This window comes from Cololabis saira, chromosome 12 (assembly GCF_033807715.1).
Source record: "Cololabis saira isolate AMF1-May2022 chromosome 12, fColSai1.1, whole genome shotgun sequence".
Classification (NCBI taxonomy): domain Eukaryota; kingdom Metazoa; phylum Chordata; class Actinopteri; order Beloniformes; family Belonidae; genus Cololabis; species Cololabis saira.
In genome coordinates, this window is record NC_084598.1 from 31,005,198 (window position 1) to 31,026,006 (window position 20,809).

Here is a 20,809-nt window from a genome sequence, read left to right on the forward strand (position 1 = left end):
AAGAAGATGATTAAAAACATTTTTTGTATCCATGTGGTTAAAACAGCCTGCCTGCACCGCCTTGCCATTCCTCCATACCCCCCCACGCCCCGACCTCTTGCTCCTTTGTATGTCTGTCTTTACTTAACTGCTGAACTATTATTCTTGTACAGACTGTAAAATGTATTATTTTGTACAACTTTATTGAAAAAAAAAAAAACAACAAACTTTTAGAAGATCCCTGTGCCTTGATCACGACTGTACGTGTGTAATGAGCTAAAGTGGGTGTCATACTGCGCTGTATAGCTTGGCCAATCCCCTCCCAACGTCCCGCCTCCCTCACTTCTTTCTGTTATTTCTTTACCCACTTTCTCCGTCTCTGTCTTTCTCTTTCCTTTTATCCTTGCTCTTCCTTCTCTGAAATGACCGACAACCATTTGTAGCTTTTGTAGTTTTATTTCTCTCCTATCTTTCCCAGTCTCTCTTTATGATTTAAATGTCTATTTTTTTTATCCATATACCCCAAAAAGATAAATATATGAAATGTATATGGGTTTAAAAAGAGAAAAAAAAGGTATTTTATTACAATCAAATGAATCTTTACAAACTGTACACTTGATAGTGTGCGTATTGCTATAACTTAAATCCTTTCAACTGAAGTTGTGTTCAGGTTTCTTTTTATTTTAACTTTTTTTTTTTTGCAAATAACATTTTGGATGGTTGCACATGAGATGGCAGATGCAAAACGTTGCTTGTTTCACAAATCATATTTTTTTGCTAAAAAAGAAAAGTAAGGCCAAAAATGTGATGAATAATAAAGGTTTATTTTCTGATGAGGGGGGAGGGGGTCCTCCTGCATAGCCTTGCACACCAGAGGCAGCCTGTACAGTATTAGCATCTCTTATTTCAGTGCCCTAGTTTTCATTTAATGTGTACATCACAAATGGGTCTCTACTTTTTTTTTTTTGACCAGGAGCTCTAAGAAATAAAGTTTTTTTTTGGGTGCAGACAGCTACAGCCCTGTCATTACACATAAAAACACACCCACAGACACAGGCAACGCAACTACTATTCTGCACTTATCCCTAAATTCTCATCTGTCAAAAGGGATGTTGTAAATCCATGTCAGAGGAAGTGAAATTTCCTGTTCGTTTACCCATCGTTTCCCCTTCAGATATGCAGAGTCTGTATTTTGTGGAACAAACATTATTGTAAAGTCTTTTTTTTATGGCAGAAGAGCCTCCAGTTTTAAGCTTCTGGAAATGTGGGTTGAAACCTTTCACCAAAAGATAAATGCAAAAGTACCTAAGAGAAATGTCTAAGTGGGGAAAATTGAAAACTCAACTCTAGAAAGTAGATTTCCTGATACGTAGTTTTGGTTTTTGTTTTCAGCTCAGATTGTGGTCACAGTCAAAAATGAAACAGACTTCAATACTACAAACTCTTTTTGGTACTCCTACCACATCCACCCAGAACTTAGATTTACTCTTTATCCCACGTTTTTCAGAGATGCAAAAAATATAGAGCTTAATTTTGGAGATATGTCGTACATGAGACATTTATGTGATACTTGGAGTTCTGTGTTGGTTAAAAGGATTGTGGGTATTTTGAGTATTTTATTTCAAGCTTGCGCAGAAAGTTAGCTCTTCTTCCATCTCACAACTTCTCTTTTGTCCATAATGCTTGTACAAGTGGTCTCAAATTCTTTTCAAACTGTCCAAGCGCTCATTATCTCCAAGACCAGATACCAATATCTTATATTACCATTTTTTTAGTACCTTTTGAGCTATGAAACAACACAATTTGGGAACCAGTTGAGCTTTCTGAGATGATCCAGTCTTTTAAAAGTCCTGGTTTATGTTCCAGCTGACGGGGAGGAGAGAAGAAGAGTTTGAATCCCTGCATTCAGAAAATACTGTATGGCGGTAAAAAGCTTTAGCATGGATGGTGTGGTTGCAGGGCTGCAGTGACGACGACGTATGGATGTGAAATGACATTTCTTATACGTGCCATAAGGATTTGAAAAGAGAATTGGTCTAAAATGAACACCGGCATTGCATAAATGGATTCAAGTTTATAGTAAATGTATATTGATGGGAAATGTTCCCCAAGAATACATTCGCCAGCTATGTTGCTCAGAAAAGGTTGGTATATTTTTATTTGGATAATCAAAACGGAATTTCATTTTGCAGTTTAAAGAAATAAATTCCAAACAGCCAATCAGCCTGTGATGGAGATGTTGCCAAAGATGAGCTTACAGAAGGAAGAATAGATACCGTTCTATTGATTTGTACTGGAATTATAATTTAGCAGCCAATCAGCTGGAGCTCTAAGCAGGAAACAAACCCTGGTTTGATGATTGACAACCTGAGAGATGTTTTTCAGTGTGATTAAATCCCTCCTTTGAAAAAAATCTTCAACAGGCTAGAATCAAAGGAAACAATATGATTTTTTTTCTTTGTTCTTGAAGGTGTTTCACTTTCTATCCAGAGGCTTTTCTCAATTTGACTGGAAAATCAATTTGGATGAAAGTTTGGAAGAGATTCTGTCTTTTCAGGATTACCAAGGCCTGAGTCTACACTAGTTTATTCTTTTAAATACCCAGTTGAACGCTGTCATTGATAAAGATCCAATAGAGGTTTTTTGTGTGTGTGAATGTTTTTTTTTTTTTAAATAGCACTGTAATCTTTGACCGGTCGATGAATTCGAACATTTTAAAAATGAATTAAAATAAAAAATAAAGGAGACAAAAATGATCAGAGATGAACAGTACATTTACTGAATATTTGTATTTAAATTAGCTTTTAGGTTAAATTTTTATTTTATTTTTTATTTATTTATTTTTTATTTTTTTTTACTAGTTTCAAGATTGAAAGTTGGGTCTTCTTAGGCTTTTGTAGCATGTTCACATCTTATTTAGGCCAAAAAAAGAATTAGTGGCTTTACCAATTGAATTATTGCAGAAGTGTTGTTCACTGCTCCATTATTACTTTTATGTATTCATTATTATTATCCATATAATTCAGGAGAGTTGTGTCCAGAAAAGCGCAGATATAAAACTTGTCAAACCAATATGTGGAACACAATGATTCGTTGTAGCAATCCTTAAAAGGGAAAAGCAAAAACAAATCTCTTTTATACTTTTGTTATACTTATGTAGCTATTTGTTGGTTGGTTTTTTTAATCCAACATTTAAAACACATGAAAAAGTACTCCAACTAGTATTTGTAATCCTACTTTTTAACAGATGCTTGTAGCTATCTGTGCAGTCTCAAGGCCACTAGTTCCACCTGGGAGAAACAGATGGGTCCACAATGAAAATGTGAAGTTTAAGAAAAAAAAAGTGGAAGATGAAAAATGTGTGGAGAGGACACACTACTGCAGGTGAATGTGACTTTTTTAGAGATGAATACAAGTGTGAACTTCTCAATTCAATTATTTTGCAATAAAACAAAGAACTGAAAATGATCAATATTAGAAAAATTGCATGTTTAAATACACAAATTATCTAATGATATATGCAAAATCTACGTGATGGGATGAAACTAAGATTTCTTTACTTTTGTGTTACAATTGAAAACTATCCATAAAAAAAAGTTCTAAAAGATGTCAGTGTTAAAATTACGTTTTATAAAATAATGCTGGTGCTTGTATTTGCCATAAATAATAGCAAAATAAGACTGCATGTCATTTTGCATTCATATTTTGACCAAATTTTCATCCAAACAATACATATTTTCTATGTTGGCATATTTTCATACATTTTTATTGAAAGAAAGAAAAATCCAAAGTATTTGAATGGGAATGTAAAATGTGCTTGGGGGGTTTTAAAAACCTAATCTAATTCCCATTAATATTTCTACCTTAATATAGATAGATAGATAGATAGATAGATAGATAGATAGATAAACAACTGTGTAATTGAGTAAGTGAAAAATTTCATAGGAGATATTTAATCATGCTGGATATTTTCGTGGTAACAGTCATAACTTTATTTTTTTTTTGCGTTATTTCCAAAATGATTATTCCCCCCAAAAAAGTATTAAGAGTATTAAGATACATTTTGATATGACAGAGTCAAAATAATGTGTCTGCAGTCGGAATTAATTTAAACGTTTTCTAATAAAAAAGATGGTAGAAATTGTATTTAGGCTATCTTAGGATGATTAGGTCTGCGGAGAGGATAATTGGGACTAACATCCCATCTATCCAGGACCTGTCCAGGACCAGGAAACGGGCAGGTAGCATCTCTGCAGACCCCTCACACCCAGGACACAGTCTGGTTGAACTCCTCCCCTCTGGACGGCTACAGACCACTGTACGCTAAAACGTCCAGACACAAGGACAGTTTCTTCCCCCAAGCTGTTGCTCTGATCAACTCTCATCATTCATAGAGTCTCAGAGTAATCAATCACTGTGCAGTCATACTACTACTACTGTCATTTAGCAGACGCTTTTATCCAAAGCGACTTACATCTGAGACAAACAGACGATGGAGCAATTAGGGTTAAGAGCCTTGCTCAGGGGCCCAAGGTGGTTCATCTTGGTTGCCATTCGGGGGCTTGAATCCCGAAGAGTTCATCAGAGCAACAGCTCTGCCAGCCACTAGACTACCATCCCAATAATAATAATAATAATAATAACCACAATCATATGCTGTAACAATGCGCCTTTCAATAACCATGACTACCTCATACTGCTGCACCTTTCACTTTTTTTTTTAAATTGTGTATATGTTAATGAGAGCCATTTGTCTATTTACTGTACAGTGAGCGAAAATAACCAAGTCAAATTCCCTGTCTTGTTTGACCTGACTTGGCCAATTAACCTGATTCTGATTCTGATTCTGATAATGATTCAATTTTGCTTAACATTGTTCTACCAAACAACGTTAAGTCCCTTTGTAGCCAGTTATTTAAGGTTTTTTTTTACATTCATCAATCGTATTTTGAATATTCTCTTTCTTTTTTAGAGTCATAACATTTGGTTAACCAAAAAGAGATGTCATTTGTCTATTACTGTTTGTAACTATCTGGGTTCAGCGAAAAAAAACGAAAACAAATTCCCTGTCTGCCATGTTCATACTTGGCCAATAAAACTGATTCTATTATTCTATTCTATAACAGTTTTAAATAACTTTTTGGAGCTATTTGAAACGAATTCCATCAATCAATGTTTTTTTGTGTGTTTCACTCATAGTGACATGATCATTTCTACCATTAGTCTTATTTGCTCAGGAGTCAATACAAATTGTAAAAACAATATCCCATGCACACTCAAACTTATTTTTTTGTCTTTATTCTTTATGTATTGCATTATTAGTTTGCCATCACTTTTGTGTAGTTATACTTTTTGTTTTTGTATGTTAATCTTGTGTTCTTTATAACATGTGAAAGTTTAATAACTTCGGTGGAGGCTTGGGTGGAGGCCCATTGGGTTTTTTGCCTCTTCCTGCACCGTATAGTATTTATATTTGATATTTTTTTGTATATCTTTAAAACTGTGCAAATCAATAAACTAAACTAAATTGTTTGGGAAACAATTCCATATTTGACATTTATTATTTATATAATAACACATGTGTATTTGCAGTTGAGTATGCTGCTTTATCCAACCAAATTGGATTTATTTATGATCCAAGCTGTTGCTCTGATGAACTCTCACAATTAATAGAGTCTCAGAGAAACCAATCACCGTGCAATAACAATAATAGCAGTAATTATAATAACTATCACATGCTGTAACAATGCCCCTTCCAGCAACAATCATGTCTGCCTCATTCTGCTGCACCTTTCACTTTAAAAAAAAAAATTGTACATATGTTATTTTATTTAGAGCCGTCATTTTTCTACCTCATACTGCTGCACCTTTCAGTTCTCTAATTGTATATACAGGACTGTCTCAGAAAATTTGAATATTGTGATAAATTTCTTTATTTTCTGTAATGCAATTGTAACCGGGGTTATTTTATTATTTTATTTCTGTATTTATTTTAATTCATTTGCTAGGGTTCTTAAACACCACACACGCAAGCACAAGTGTTGTGATGCTAGAAATTCCCACTGTCCTTGAACGCACCTCGTGCGCAGACGTTAGCTGCCTGCCAAATGCGGTCAAACAGACACAGAAACTCGTCTCTCTGCAAGCTGCAAGCTGCGCAAGCAGCACGGACAGAGAGGAAGTGCTAAGCAGTCAATTAACTGTGGAAGTGAACTCCATCGGAACCCTAATTGGTGTTTCTATCAAGATATCCTGGCTGTTTTTTTCCGAGGGAAGACTTCACCGGTATAGTGGAGCTGTCCCTCCTGTGATCCAGAAATCATCCCGCTGCTTGAGGGTGCCTTCATCCTGTCAGGACGTGGGTTTGTGGATGCTGCACTGTTCCCAGGGACAGTAAGGACAAAACCAGAAGAATCTAAGGAGTTTAATATTTTATTTTGATACTTTTTTCCACTGAGATCTCAGGTATTTTTTGTTCTTGGGCCCAAGGTAACCAGAGACTAAAAAAAAAGTGACGTCATAAGCTGTTGGAAATGAATAAGAAGAGACAATTAGAATAGTGTGTTTCAATAAATTTGTGTCTTATCACATTTTGTTTTAAAGAAGTGGTTGAGTGTGTTTTATGTGGGCTGGAGTTCTTGAATTGCTACTTCCAATCTCCCTTCCTGAACCTGTGAGAATTTAAAACTGAGTGAACCTGTGATTAGCTGTTGGTGTTTTATATTTTTGAAGATGATGATATTTTTGTAGATTAGATATTAAACGCCAAGGTCAAGAGTATATAATCCCTACTAAAGGGGACTACAAGACACAGGTTACAAAAGTGGTGGCCCGTACGGGGAGATTGGATTTCAGTAGCCACTTGATTTTCCATCCCACATTTCACACCTTTTTGAGTTATTAGTTCAAGTTTAAATATGGATATTTGCAACCGTTTTGATGTTGACGGTCAGTGTTCCCTTTATATAACGGGTGTTAAGGGAGATTACACACATGACGAAATAGCTGGTACATTTGAAGTAAATGGAGAAATATCTAAAATAGTCAAGATCCCTGATGAGTCAGGACAACCAGAGGGCAGAGTCCTGCTCCAGTACGTATCTGATAAGGCAATCTCTAAAATAGACCCCATTACCTTAGGTACCATACCGAGTCCCAAAGACCCTGCTGTGGTATGGTCTGTGAGAACTATACGAGATGTCTGTCAGGAAGAAATAGGCAGAGAGATAGCCCGTAAGTACCTGGATGAACTGAGCTTTGTAGCAGGCAGTAGCAGGGCAGGGTTCTTAAGTATCCTTCAGAGCGAGTTGCAAAAGAGTCAAGATGCTACATCGCCTCTACACAGTAGTGACACGCAGCAACATGTAACTCAAAGTAGTAGCACTCCTTACCATGACATTACACAAGATAATAGTGAACCAGCAGAAGCCACACGTGTTCAGGGTGCTACTGCTAGCGTGCCAGCGAGCCAAGTTCACATTGATGAGAACCTCTTTAACCCACCTCAGATCCAAAAGGTGATTGTAGAACATGTCATCCGAAATGAGTCAACTGCTCCATCATCCACACCAGTTAGAATGCGTACCTTCTCCGGCCGCATGCCAAGGCCTAATGGTGAAGTCGACTATGATGCTTGGCGCATCCAAGCTGATCTCCTCCTTGCTGACCCTTCCTTGAATGACGCTCACAAGGTCAGAAAAATCTTTGAAAAGCAGAACTATACGAGATGTCTGTCAGGAAGAAATAGGCAGAGAGATAGCCCGTAAGTACCTGGATGAACTGAGCTTTGTAGCAGGCAGTAGCAGGGCAGGGTTCTTAAGTATCCTTCAGAGCGAGTTGCAAAAGAGTCAAGATGCTACATCGCCTCTACACAGTAGTGACACGCAGCAACATGTAACTCAAAGTAGTAGCACTCCTTACCATGACATTACACAAGATAATAGTGAACCAGCAGAAGCCACACGTGTTCAGGGTGCTACTGCTAGCGTGCCAGCGAGCCAAGTTCACATTGATGAGAACCTCTTTAACCCACCTCAGATCCAAAAGGTGATTGTAGAACATGTCATCCGAAATGAGTCAACTGCTCCATCATCCACACCAGTTAGAATGCGTACCTTCTCCGGCCGCATGCCAAGGCCTAATGGTGAAGTCGACTATGATGCTTGGCGCATCCAAGCTGATCTCCTCCTTGCTGACCCTTCCTTGAATGACGCTCACAAGGTCAGAAAAATCCTTGAAAGCTTGCTGAGTCCAGCTGTTGATGTTGTAAAACCTCTTGGGATCTCCTCACCTCCAATTGCTTATGTTATACAACTTGACTCTGCTTACGGTGTTGTGGAGGATGGAGAGGAGCTATTTGCAGCATTTCTCAGCTCCAACCAAAACAATGGAGAAAAACCCTCAGTGTACTTGAACAGACTCCACAGTCTCATCACAAGGGCAATTTCTAGAGGGGGAGCCTCAGCTGAAAGGTCCAATGATCATTTACTCAGACAGTTTTGTAGGGGCTGTTGGGACCAGAGCATTATTATAGGTCTGCAGTTAGAGTGCAAAAAGAGCAACCCACCTTCATTCCCTGATTTTCTCCTCATGTTGAGAACTGAGGAAGATCGCCGTTCAGCTAAGCTAGATAGAATGAAGAAACATTTAGGTTCTACAAAAGCTACTTCACATGCCCATAACATTTTTAATTTGCCCTCCTATGATTGTGAGCCTGTCCCAACACCCAACATGAAGCAAGATGGAGCCTCAAACCTTGAAAAGAAAGTTAGTGAGTTAACTAAACAAGTGGAAAGGTTAAGCCAAAGGTCATTCAACCCCGCTCATGACATTTCCCCCCACCCAGTGCCAAAACAAAAACAAGATGAAACCTCCAAGCTTGAGAATAGGATAGTTGAACTAACGAAACAAGTCGAAAAGCTATCCCAAAGTCAAAAAGAGATAGCCTGTCTTGCAATTAGCAGCAATGATGTGAAAAAACCTTTTAGAGTCCCTGGAATGCCACGGGCATGGTTCTGCTTTAAGTGTGGGCAGGACAATCACATTGCCGCACAGTGTTCAAATGAACCAAACCCCACACTAGTTCGCAGCAAGAATGCAGAACTCAGAGAGAGGCGAGACAAGTTCTTAGCCCAACAAGCAGCCTCACCCTTTGCTTTAAACTGGTAGCAGCTCCTGCTAGGGGACACTCAGGAGCTGTAACCCCAGATGAACTCCGTCCCAATAAACTGATCGATGGCACTGAGACACAAGGAACAATTATGACACAGACAACTAATAATGAGGCAAAACAACTCATACCCCCAGGACTTATAGGTCCTCGTTGTGCAGCCTCAGTTTTCCTGGAAGGTACCCAATGTGAGTCCATTATGGACACCGGGTCACAAGTCACAACAGTTTCTGAGCGCTTTCATAGAGACCATCTATCTCACTTACCGATCCATCCAATTCGTGCTCTCCTCGAAATTGAGGGAGCTGGTGGACAGCATGTTCCCTATCTTGGCTACATAGAAGCTCATGTTACCTTTCCCCAGCGCATCACTGGCAGAGATGAGGACCTAGATATGTTAGCACTTGTAGTCCCTGATTGTGATTTCAACCGTAGAATCCCCCTGCTGATCGGTACGAATGTGCTATTACCACTCTACGATTCAAAGGACTTTGTAAAGATCTTCCAGCACATTGCCCAGACACAGGAGACTGACAACCACTCATGTCCCGTCAGGTTACATGGAAATGACTCCATCACTATTGCTCCAAAACAAAAGTTCTGTGTCATTGGTGATGCCAGGCCGAAAAAGAACAGCCAGAGTACATTCGTGCTTGAACCACACGAACACCACGGGTTGCCAGGCGGCCTTTTCCTTGAAGCTGCTTTGATTGATATCCCCTTTAAATCAAGCAGCAGGGTCCCTGTTGTTCTGCGCAACCTGGGTGAACACAGTGTTACTCTGCAACCAAAATGTATCATAGCCCAAATCTGTGCAGTCCAGCACATCACACCACTTGGAGATGAACAAAGGATGTCTCCTCAAGACAAGCCTGAGAGTGGCGATCTCCAGTTTAACCTTGACGATTCACCAATCCCTGAAAAATTTAAAGAGCGCATTGTCAACAAGCTTAAGTCAATCCCAGAAGTCTTTGCTGTAGACAGCCTATCATATGGTCATACTACCACAGTGAGGCACCACATTAGGCTGAGTGACGAAACACCTTTTAAGGAGAGGCCAAGGCCTATTCATCCTCGAGACAGAGAAGCAGTCAAGCAGCACCTCAAGGAACTGCTTGATGCGGGAATAATCAAAGAGTCAGAGAGCCCATTTGCATCACCAGTGGTCTTAGTGCGGAAAAAAAATGGTTCAATCAGGCTATGCATTGACTACAGGAAGTTAAATACTCGAACTATCAGAGATGCATATGCCCTCCCGAACATTGAAGAGACATTTACGGCCCTCAGCGGTGCCAAATGGTTTTCTGTAATGGATCTCAAATCTGGTTATTATCAGGTTGAGATGGCTGAAGAAGATAAGCCCAAAACCGCTTTTGTGTGTCCCCTAGGCTTCTTTGAATTCAACCGCATGCCACAGGGTGTCACAAATGCTCCCAGCACCTTCCAACGTCTCATGGAGAAGTGTGTTGGTGACCTGCACTTAAATGAGGTACTTGTGTTTCTGGATGATTTAATTGTGTTCTCCGATACATTAGAAGAACACGAAGCACGGCTCATGAAAGTGCTGAACCGTCTAAAGGACTATGGCTTAAAACTGTCTCCAGAAAAGTGCCATTTCTTCAAGTCCTCAGTTAAATACCTTGGTCATGTGGTCGATGCTCAAGGAGTTCACACTGACCCAGACAAGGTGTCTGCCTTGAAAGACTGGCCTCGCCCTTCTACCAGGAAGGAGTTGAAGTGTTTTTTAGGCTTTGCTGGATACTATCGACGCTTCGTCAAAGGGTATTCCCAGATAGCCAAACCTCTGAACAACCTGACAGCAGGCTACTACCCACCGAAGAAAAGGGGCAAAGCGTACAAGAGAGACCGCCCCAAATCTCTTTTCAGCCCTGATGCACTCTTCGGGGAGGAATGGACACTCGAGTGCGAGAATGCATTCCAAACTCTCATCGAGAAATTGACATCCTCACCTGTCCTTGCCTTTGCAAACCCCCAACTACCGTATATCTTACATACTGATGCTTGTCATGAAGGCTTGGGGGCTGCTCTCTACCAAGAGCAGGAGGGGAAGCTTAGAGTTGTCGCATACGCCAGTCGAGGTCTTTCAAAAAGTGAGATGAACTATCCTACCCACAAACTAGAGTTTTTAGCTCTAAAATGGGCGGTTAGTGAGAAGTTCCACGATTACCTTTATGGTACAAGCTTCACTATACTTACAGACAACAACCCCCTCACATATGTGCTAACATCTGCAAAGCTAGATGCTGCTGGACATCGTTGGTTGGCTGCCCTTTCCACCTACCAGTTCACCATCAAATATAGAGCAGGGCATGCCAACGGTGATGCAGACGGGTTATCCCGCCGGCCTCAAGACCCACCCAGAGAGGACAAAGCTTTCATTGAAGAGAGGGAAAGAATTGAGGATATGAAAAGACGACTCTTGGATTCAAGAGATGACATGAGTCATGAAGTGTTCTCCGCCTTATGTCAACGACATCTCATAGCAGTTGGGGGTGAACACCATCACAATCCAGAACAACCTATTGCAGCAGAATCTCTGGTTATCGACCCTTCCTTGGTACTTGGTGTTTTTGGTGAAGACACATTGCCATCCATGACAACTTCTGATTGGTGTAATGCTCAAAAGCATGATCCATCTATCTCTCGGGTTATCACCTTTTTTGAGAGAGGGGTAAAACCCAGCTTTAGAGAAACCAATCTTGAACACTCCGATGTCAAACTCCTTCTCAGGGAATGGAAAAGACTTGAACTCAGGGACGGTGTACTGTATAGGAGATGGGTAGAGCGAGGCAGTCATGTCTACCAGTTAGTCTTACCTGAGCAGTTCAGAGAACAGGCACTACAGGGAGTGCATGATGATGTAGGCCATCTTGGTTCCGAGCGTGCTTTACACCTTGCTCGTGCCAGATTCTACTGGCCAAGAATGGCCAGAGCCATTGAAGAAAAATGCAAAAAATGTGAGCGCTGTTTCAGAAGGAAGGCAGTGCCTCAAAGAGCTGCACCCTTAGAAAACATCTCTGCTACGTACCCACTTGAACTTCTGTGCATAGATTATCTGTCCATTGAGCCAGATAATAGAGACACTAGAAACGTATTAGTTATCACTGACCACTTTACAAAATTTGCTGTTGCGGTGCCAACTAAAGACCAGAAAGCAAAAACTATTGCAAAAGCCTTGTGGGAAAATTTTATTGTCCACTATGGATTCCCTAGTCGTCTGCTCAGTGACCAGGGCAGAGACTTTGAGTCTCAGACTATCAGAGAGCTCTGCACACTGATAGGAGCTAACAAAGTACGCACCACCCCATACCACCCCCGTGGGAACCCGGTGGAACGATTTAACCGGACACTCCTGGATATGCTAGGGACCCTGGAAGAGAGAGACAAACACCATTGGAGGGACTTTGTCAAACCCCTGGTCCATGCATATAATTGCACAAGAAATGACACAACAGGCTACTCACCTTATGAACTAATGTTTGGGAGGCAGCCCAGACTGCCAATCGACCTAATCCTAGGAATCCACCCTGATATGGGAAACCATAAGACCCACTCAGAGTATGTCAAAAGCCTTCGTCAACGCCTGCAAGAGAGTTATGCACTAGCTACTAAGAGTTCTCAGAAAATGGGGGAAAAGAACAAGGCTAGATTTGACAAAAGAGTCAGGGCAGCAGAACTCTCTGAGGGAGATAGAGTCTTAGTAAGGAATGTTAACATCAGGGGAAAACATAAACTTGCAGATCGATGGGAGCAGAGAATCCATGTTGTTGTAAAACGGATCGGAGATAGTCCCGTCTACGTAGTGAAACCTGAAACAGGAGAGGGACCTCGTCGTACATTGCACCGAGACCTCCTTTTGCCGTGTGGGTTTCTCCCTGCAAAAGTGACCCAGGAGTATGGTTTTCACACTGACGCACCAAAGAAAATGAGACTGAGAGACAAAACAACAAAAGACACACAAAGGGATGCTGATGATCAAGAGGATGACATGAGCAGTGATGACGATGAACTGTATCCTAGCATGCAAATGCCAGAAATTATCACTAGAGGCCCTTTCATACACATTGAAGGAGATTCCACTGAACGTCAGCCAATCTCAAGGGTGTTAAACCCCAATATCCCTGCCTTTATGCCACAGAAATCTCACACTCCTTCTGAACCTAGCCAGACCCCCCAGTCAGATGTTCTTGTTAGCTCAGAGAGAAGTGGTGCTGTGACACGTTCTACTCCACACTGTAGAGCCCCTGATTATGTTGTTATTGATATCCCAGAAGCTGATGTGACAGGCGAATCACCTGTCAGAGATAGCACAGGTCACGTCACAACAGAGCCCACAGTTGCAGACCATGTGAATGCATCATCTGAGAGTCCAGATCCTGAGCCCCTAGAGTTGAGGCGTTCCTCTAGAGACAGGCGTCAACCTCGAAAACTCACTTATGATGAGTTAGGAGAACCTTTGATTTTGGCCATTAGTTCGTTTTTTCAGACATTAGGGACTGTATTTTCCCACACTGCACCCTTGCACATATATACAGATAAGCCAGATGTGCATGAAGAGACTCATGCGGTTTAGAGGGGGAGAGTGTAACCGGGGTTATTTTATTATTTTATTTCTGTATTTATTTTAATTCATTTGCTAGGGTTCTTAAACACCACACACGCAAGCACAAGTGTTGTGATGCTAGAAATTCCCACTGTCCTTGAACGCACCTCGTGCGCAGACGTTAGCTGCCTGCCAAATGCGGTCAAACAGACACAGAAACTCGTCTCTCTGCAAGCTGCAAGCTGCGCAAGCAGCACGGACAGAGAGGAAGTGCTAAGCAGTCAATTAACTGTGGAAGTGAACTCCATCGGAACCCTAATTGGTGTTTCTATCAAGATATCCTGGCTGTTTTTTTCCGAGGGAAGACTTCACCGGTATAGTGGAGCTGTCCCTCCTGTGATCCAGAAATCATCCCGCTGCTTGAGGGTGCCTTCATCCTGTCAGGACGTGGGTTTGTGGATGCTGCACTGTTCCCAGGGACAGTAAGGACAAAACCAGAAGAATCTAAGGAGTTTAATATTTTATTTTGATACTTTTTTCCACTGAGATCTCAGGTATTTTTTGTTCTTGGGCCCAAGGTAACCAGAGACTAAAAAAAAAGTGACGTCATAAGCTGTTGGAAATGAATAAGAAGAGACAATTAGAATAGTGTGTTTCAATAAATTTGTGTCTTATCACATTTTGTTTTAAAGAAGTGGTTGAGTGTGTTTTATGTGGGCTGGAGTTCTTGAATTGCTACTTCCAATCTCCCTTCCTGAACCTGTGAGAATTTAAAACTGAGTGAACCTGTGATTAGCTGTTGGTGTTTTATATTTTTGAAGATGATGATATTTTTGTAGATTAGATATTAAACGCCAAGGTCAAGAGTATATAATCCCTACTAAAGGGGACTACAAGACACAGGTTACACAATTAAAAAAACAAAAATGTCATACATTCTGGATTCATTACAAATCCACTGAAATATTGCAATCCTTTTATTATTTTAATGTTGCTGATCATGGCTTACAGCTTAAGAAAACTCAAATATCCTATCTCAAAAAATTAGAATATTCTGGGAATCTTAATCTTAAACTGTAAGCCATAGTCAGCAATATTAAAATAATAAAAGGATTGCAATATATTTGTGTCTTTATTATTCAATCAAAAAAAAGTTCCATAATAACAGCATTCACTTCAATTTAAAAAAATAATTTTCAATCAAATAATAAATGTGTTTGTGCAAAAAAATATTTGAACACGTCCATTTTTTTGATTGAAGTGGATTTTTTTTTTTATTAAAAATATTTTCTTTAATTGACAATTTTTTTCTTTAATTGAAATATTTTTGGGCGTGTGGGTCATATTATTAGTAGGACATTTTTGTCTTTATTATGCACCCAGAAAATAAGTTATGTTGTCTTTATTATTCAACCAGAAAAGAAGTTGTTTTAAACCAAAACATATTTCCAATCAAAAAAGGCGTAATTTAACATATAAAAAAAATAAAATGGAGAAATATATTTGAAACCCCACAAAAATTGCATTTCAACAATAATTTTTTGATTGAACATATTTTCTTTGATTGAAACCCAGTTCTTTTTTGTTGAAAATATTTATTTTGACAAAGTAATCTTTTTTTGTGTTTGGGCTGTATTATTACGGAAGAGTATTAGGGCCATGCAGGAGAAAAAATATTTGAGTGGGGAAGATTTTTTTTTATTGTGCACTTCGAGAAGAAAGTCGAAATGTTGAGATTAATGTTGAAATACAATTTCGGAAAAAAAAGTCGAAATGTCAAGATTAATGTTGAAATACAATTTCAAGAATGAAGTCAAAATTTCGTGAATAAAGTTGAAATACATTTTGACTTTTTTCTCGAAATTGTACTTCAACATTATTCTCGACATTTCGACTTTTTTGGCTCCCTGAATGACGTGTAGCAGGGAAGGGAACAAAGCCTCTCTCCGGGGAGAAGAGCCGGCTGCGTAAACAAAGCATCTCCCTTGAGAGAAGTTTCTGCGACAAAATAAATTCCATTGCTTTATTTTTTTTTGTATTGGACTGTCCTAACTGGCCGCGAGTTTAACAGTTTTAGTGTGGACAGAGAGCGTCCGATGTCACGCAGCTCGACGCGATAGTCGGACGCTCTCATTCAGTTACACGGTGGAAACGGATCTTAAAGCCTGAATTACGGTTCTGCGTTAAATCGACGCGTTCCCTACGCAGTAGGCTCTGCGTTGGTGTAACGCGGAACCATAAATCAGCCTTTAGTCACCTCGTCTTCACACAGGAAGATTTAATTGAATTCTAAACAGTTACACCATAGTTCTTTACTCCGATTCCTCATCATTTCATATGTTTCAAGAAATCACAACACTGAATTTTCACAAATTTTACAAACTTTATTGTTAAAAAAGAACATAAGTTGTATATAAATAACATGTATGCACTATTGCTGGCTCAAGGAAGGACCGTGCATTTCTTCTGAAGGTGTCCTTGAACATCTTCAGGTGCATTGCTTGGAAGAATCTGGTTGTGGGCATGGTTTCAGCAGCGGAGGCCGACCTATGGAAATCAGCTCCCGAAATCAGGGTAGGTGCGTAGATTGACCGGTAAATCGAGAGCTTCGCCTTTCGACTCAGCTCCTTCTTCACCACGACGGTCCAGTACATCGACCGCATAACTGCGGACGCTGCACCGATCCGTCCGTCAATCTCCCGCTCCATCGTTCCCTCACTCGTGAACAAGATCCCGAGATACTTGAACTCCTCCACCTGAGTCAGGACATCTCCCCCCACCCGGAGAAGGCATGCCACCCTTTCCCGGTGGAGAACCATGGCCTCGGTTTTGGAGGTGCTGATTCTCATCCCTGCCGCGTCGCACTCGGCCTCAAACCGCCCCAGCACATGCTGAAGGTCCCGGTCCGATGAAGCCAACAAGACAACGTCATCCGCAAAAAGCAGAGACGAAATCCTGCGGTTTCCAAACCGGATCCCCTCCGGACCCTGGCTACGCCTAGAAATCCTGTTCATAAAAATTATGAACAGGACCGGTGACAAAGGGCAGCCCTGCCGGAGTCCAACATGCACCGGGAACAAGTCTGATCTACTGCCGGGAATGCGAACCAAACTCCGTCTCCGATCATACAGAGACCGGACAGCCCTTAGTAGAGGGCCCCGGACTCCATACTCACTCAGCACCCCCCACAGAATGGCACGAGGGACATGGTCGAATGCCTTCTCGAGATCCACAAAACACATGTAGACTGGTTGGGCAAATTCCCATGAACCCTCGAGCACCCTGCGGAGGGTATAGAGCTGGTCCAGTGTTCCACGACCGGTACGAAAATCTGCTTCTGTTCTGGTTAAGTTGAGCAGCTATCTGACGTCCGCATATGAACTTTTTTGGGGGAAACGGGAAAGACCAGAGCGCCCGGAGAAAACCCAGAGAGAAAGAGAAGGTCCATCGCGCTACATTTCTTCAGGAGTCAAGCAGCGTCTTATTTATATCTCTTCTTTTTAGGGCCCGAGCACTTACAGTGCAAAGGCCCTATTGTATCTGTAGGAATTTTTCTTTATTCTTCTGACGAAAGGAGGGCCTTTTTGCCCCCTAAACGTGCCCCAAAAGTCACCAAATTTTGCAAACAAGCCAGGCCTGGCGAAAAATGTGATATTTAACGGTTTGCATTAATGGGCGTGACAAAATGGCTCAACAGCACCCCCTAGAAAACTTTTGCCTCAAGCCCCACAATACAGTTTGACTTACATGCACGAAAATCGGTACACACCTGTATCATGTCGCAACTTAAAGAAAAGTCTCTTGGCGCCATGGCCGAAACCGAACAGGAAGTCAGCCATTTTGAACATTTTGAATTAATCGCGTTATTTTGGCGCAATTTATGCTATTCCTTTGGCAGTTAATACGGCCCGAACCGTAACGTGCACCCAGGTGTGTTATACATCAAAATGTGCGTCTCCATCCTGCGACTACGCGCATTACTTTTCTCTTTCAAAAGCGTTACCGTGGCGTTCATCTGATTGGTTCAGACAGAGAAAACTTTGTGCCTCAAGCCCCACAATACGGTTTGACGTACATGAACGAAAATCGGTACACACCTGTATCATGTCGCAACTTAAAGAAAAGTCTCTTGGCGCCATGGCCGAAACTGAACAGGAAGTCGGACAGGAAGTTTTGAACATTTTGAATTAATCGCGTAATTTTGGCGAAATTTATGCTATTCCTTTGGCAGTTAATACGGCCCGAACCGTAACGTGCACCCAGGCAGGGGCGCCGCTTGTGAACAGGCAAGGCAAGCAACTGCTTGGGGCCCCGAGTTGTTGGGGGGCCCATGAGGCCCAAAAAAAAAAAAAAAAAATGTTTATTTATTTTTTTTTTAATAATTACTTTTATTACAAAAGTGTTTCCTATCAGGGGTTTAGAGGACTAAAAAAGTATTGAAGGCTGTTTTTACTGTACAGATCTCAAAATGTGGTAACCGCAATGACCACATCCTCCTCCTTAAACAAACATAAGGCAATTATCAATGACATCTCAGTAGCCAGTAAGAAACCTCCCTTAATGGGCCCCATGTTGTCATTCCCATGATCACGGTCATCCACCTGTACGCAGTGTCAAAAAAAAAGATGAAGATGTCACCGTTACCAGTAAAAAAGTTTTGATGTCAAATGACCCTTCACAATGGCCATGTGTCCTAGGCCATAATGAACTGTGCCACACATTACCTGTATGACGAGTTGGCATGAACTCCAGATATATATATATATATATATATATATATATATATATATATATATATATATATATATATATATATATATATATGTTCACATATATATATATATATATATATATATATTTATTACAGTGTTGTTATTTACAGAAACTTTACTGTGAACATTTGGAATAAAAAACAAAATTTCATAAAGTCATATATATATATACTATGTTTACTGTTTATATTCGTTGTTAAGTACTTAATTGTTATTTTTATTACAGTGTTGTTATTTACAGAAACTTTACTGTGAACATTTGGAATAAAAAACAAAATTTCATAAAGTTTTTGTTGGTGTCAGTTTATTATAACATAACGCCGATGAACGCTGGTTTGAGGGGCCCCCTAGAAATTTTTGCCTAAGGCCCCAACAGATCCTAGAATCGCCTCTGCACCCAGGTGTGTTATACATCAAAATATGTATAACCCAGTGTGCATGTTTTTGTGCGTGTCTCCAACCCCACCCATGGTGTGGGTACTGAAGTCCACAGCGTCCCCGGCGGGAATCGAACCCAGGACCTTCTTGCTGTGAGACGGCTGCACTACCAGGTGTGCACGCATGCCCTCCCATTTGTATTTATATCTCTTCTGTGGAATATTTGGGGCTGTTCGTCCAGCAGGATCATGGCGTTATTAGCGCTGCGTGTGAGACGCTGCATGTCCAGGCCGAGCTCCTCGCCCAGGGTGAGTTGAGAGCGCACGACGGCCTGGAACGGTCCAGTTCTTATCTCCGGGAGGTGGAAGGACTCCCACTTCGGCTTTGGAGGCTCCTGCACCATCACTTTTCCCTGACGTTTTTTCTCCGCGATGGCACGATTGACTTCCTGACAGTGGATTGCCCTTTTTATCTTTTTTTGCTGCTTTGTCTCCTCTTTGATTAGGAAAAGCCTTTCATCCTCGAGCTGGGACGGCCTGGTGTCGTACTTGGCCTGTTTTTCCGCCCTCTTCTGCAACAACTTTCCTTGTACCTGCTCGTTCAGAAATTTATGATATGAGTCTTTCCACTCAGCTTTCTTGTCCTTCTCTTCCTTCAACCTGTTTTCTTCCTTCTTGGCTTGCCAATACATAAAATTATTAAATCCTCTCTCCTCTTCAAGACGCCACTTGGCTTCCCTTTCTTCCTGCACCGCTGCCAACTGATCCAACACATATTTGAGGTCTTTCTTTTTCGGCCCTTTTTCGGTCTTCTCCTGCTTCGTCACATCTTGGTCAGGCTGACCACATGTCGTGTGATTTTGATGTCCTTTCAGGCTCGTTCCTGCCTTTCCTTTCAAAGGTATAGAGGGGTTGTCCTCAGTGAAGTCTTTCTCCCCCTTTTTTATCTGTTGTTTCCGTTTATTGTGTAATGAGGCTAATTCTAAATTGTCCTTTTGAATACATTGAGCATCAAAAGTCTGTTTAAACTTTTGGAAACACGGAAGTTGCTGGACGCACTTTATCTTGATCTGATGGAGCTCCTTAGCCCTAGCCTCTTGCTTTTCGACCTTCATCTTCTCCATGTCGTCTCTCGTAACGGGCGCATATGGATTAATTCGTTTACAATCGCCCTGTCCGTTTTTCTCTTTCACTGACCCCTGGATTCTGTTCCACGAGTTTGGTGTGACAGCTCTGTCAGTCATTTCTGAAGTAAATAAGGTGTGAAGGTAATAATGTAGTGAATGTACTTGTTATAAGTTTTCTGTTGTTGTTGTTGTCGAGTCTACAACCCCTCAGACGAACACTCGCTCGTGATGTGCACTCAATGCTTCCCTGGGGAATATGAGAATTTCCCCAACATCAGTCTTTTATTGACTGAGATGTCTTATGACATCATCAGAACATTGACGTCATCCCTCCTTTGATCAGGCCTGCTTAGGCCCCGCCCACATGTGTGACTGTAGAATCTCCTGCTTCGACCTAAGCAAACATTCTAAACAAACAAAAGGAGAAAAAACTGTATTTTTCCATGACATCATTCTGCTCTTAAACAATGACCAGCTGGTCTGAAGCAAACAGGAAGTGTCAAACTGTCAAAGACAAAATCAATCATTCAAAAAACATGATGTTTCAAATGTCAAGTTGACGAGGCAGATGTTCAGACTTGTTTTCTCAGCGCAGGTGGACATAATTTGCACAGAGAGGTTAGATTTCTACCGTCGACTCTTTTGGAGACGATGTGTAAAATTCCCGCAGATAATGATAAGGATCATCATCTGACGGCTCGCTGACGCTGCGACTGCAACGTCTCTCTTCACCTGTCAAGGCTGAATTATGGTTCCGCGTTAAATCGACGGCGTAGGTACGCGGCGACGCGAACCGTACGGTACGCGCGCCTTGTACCCTA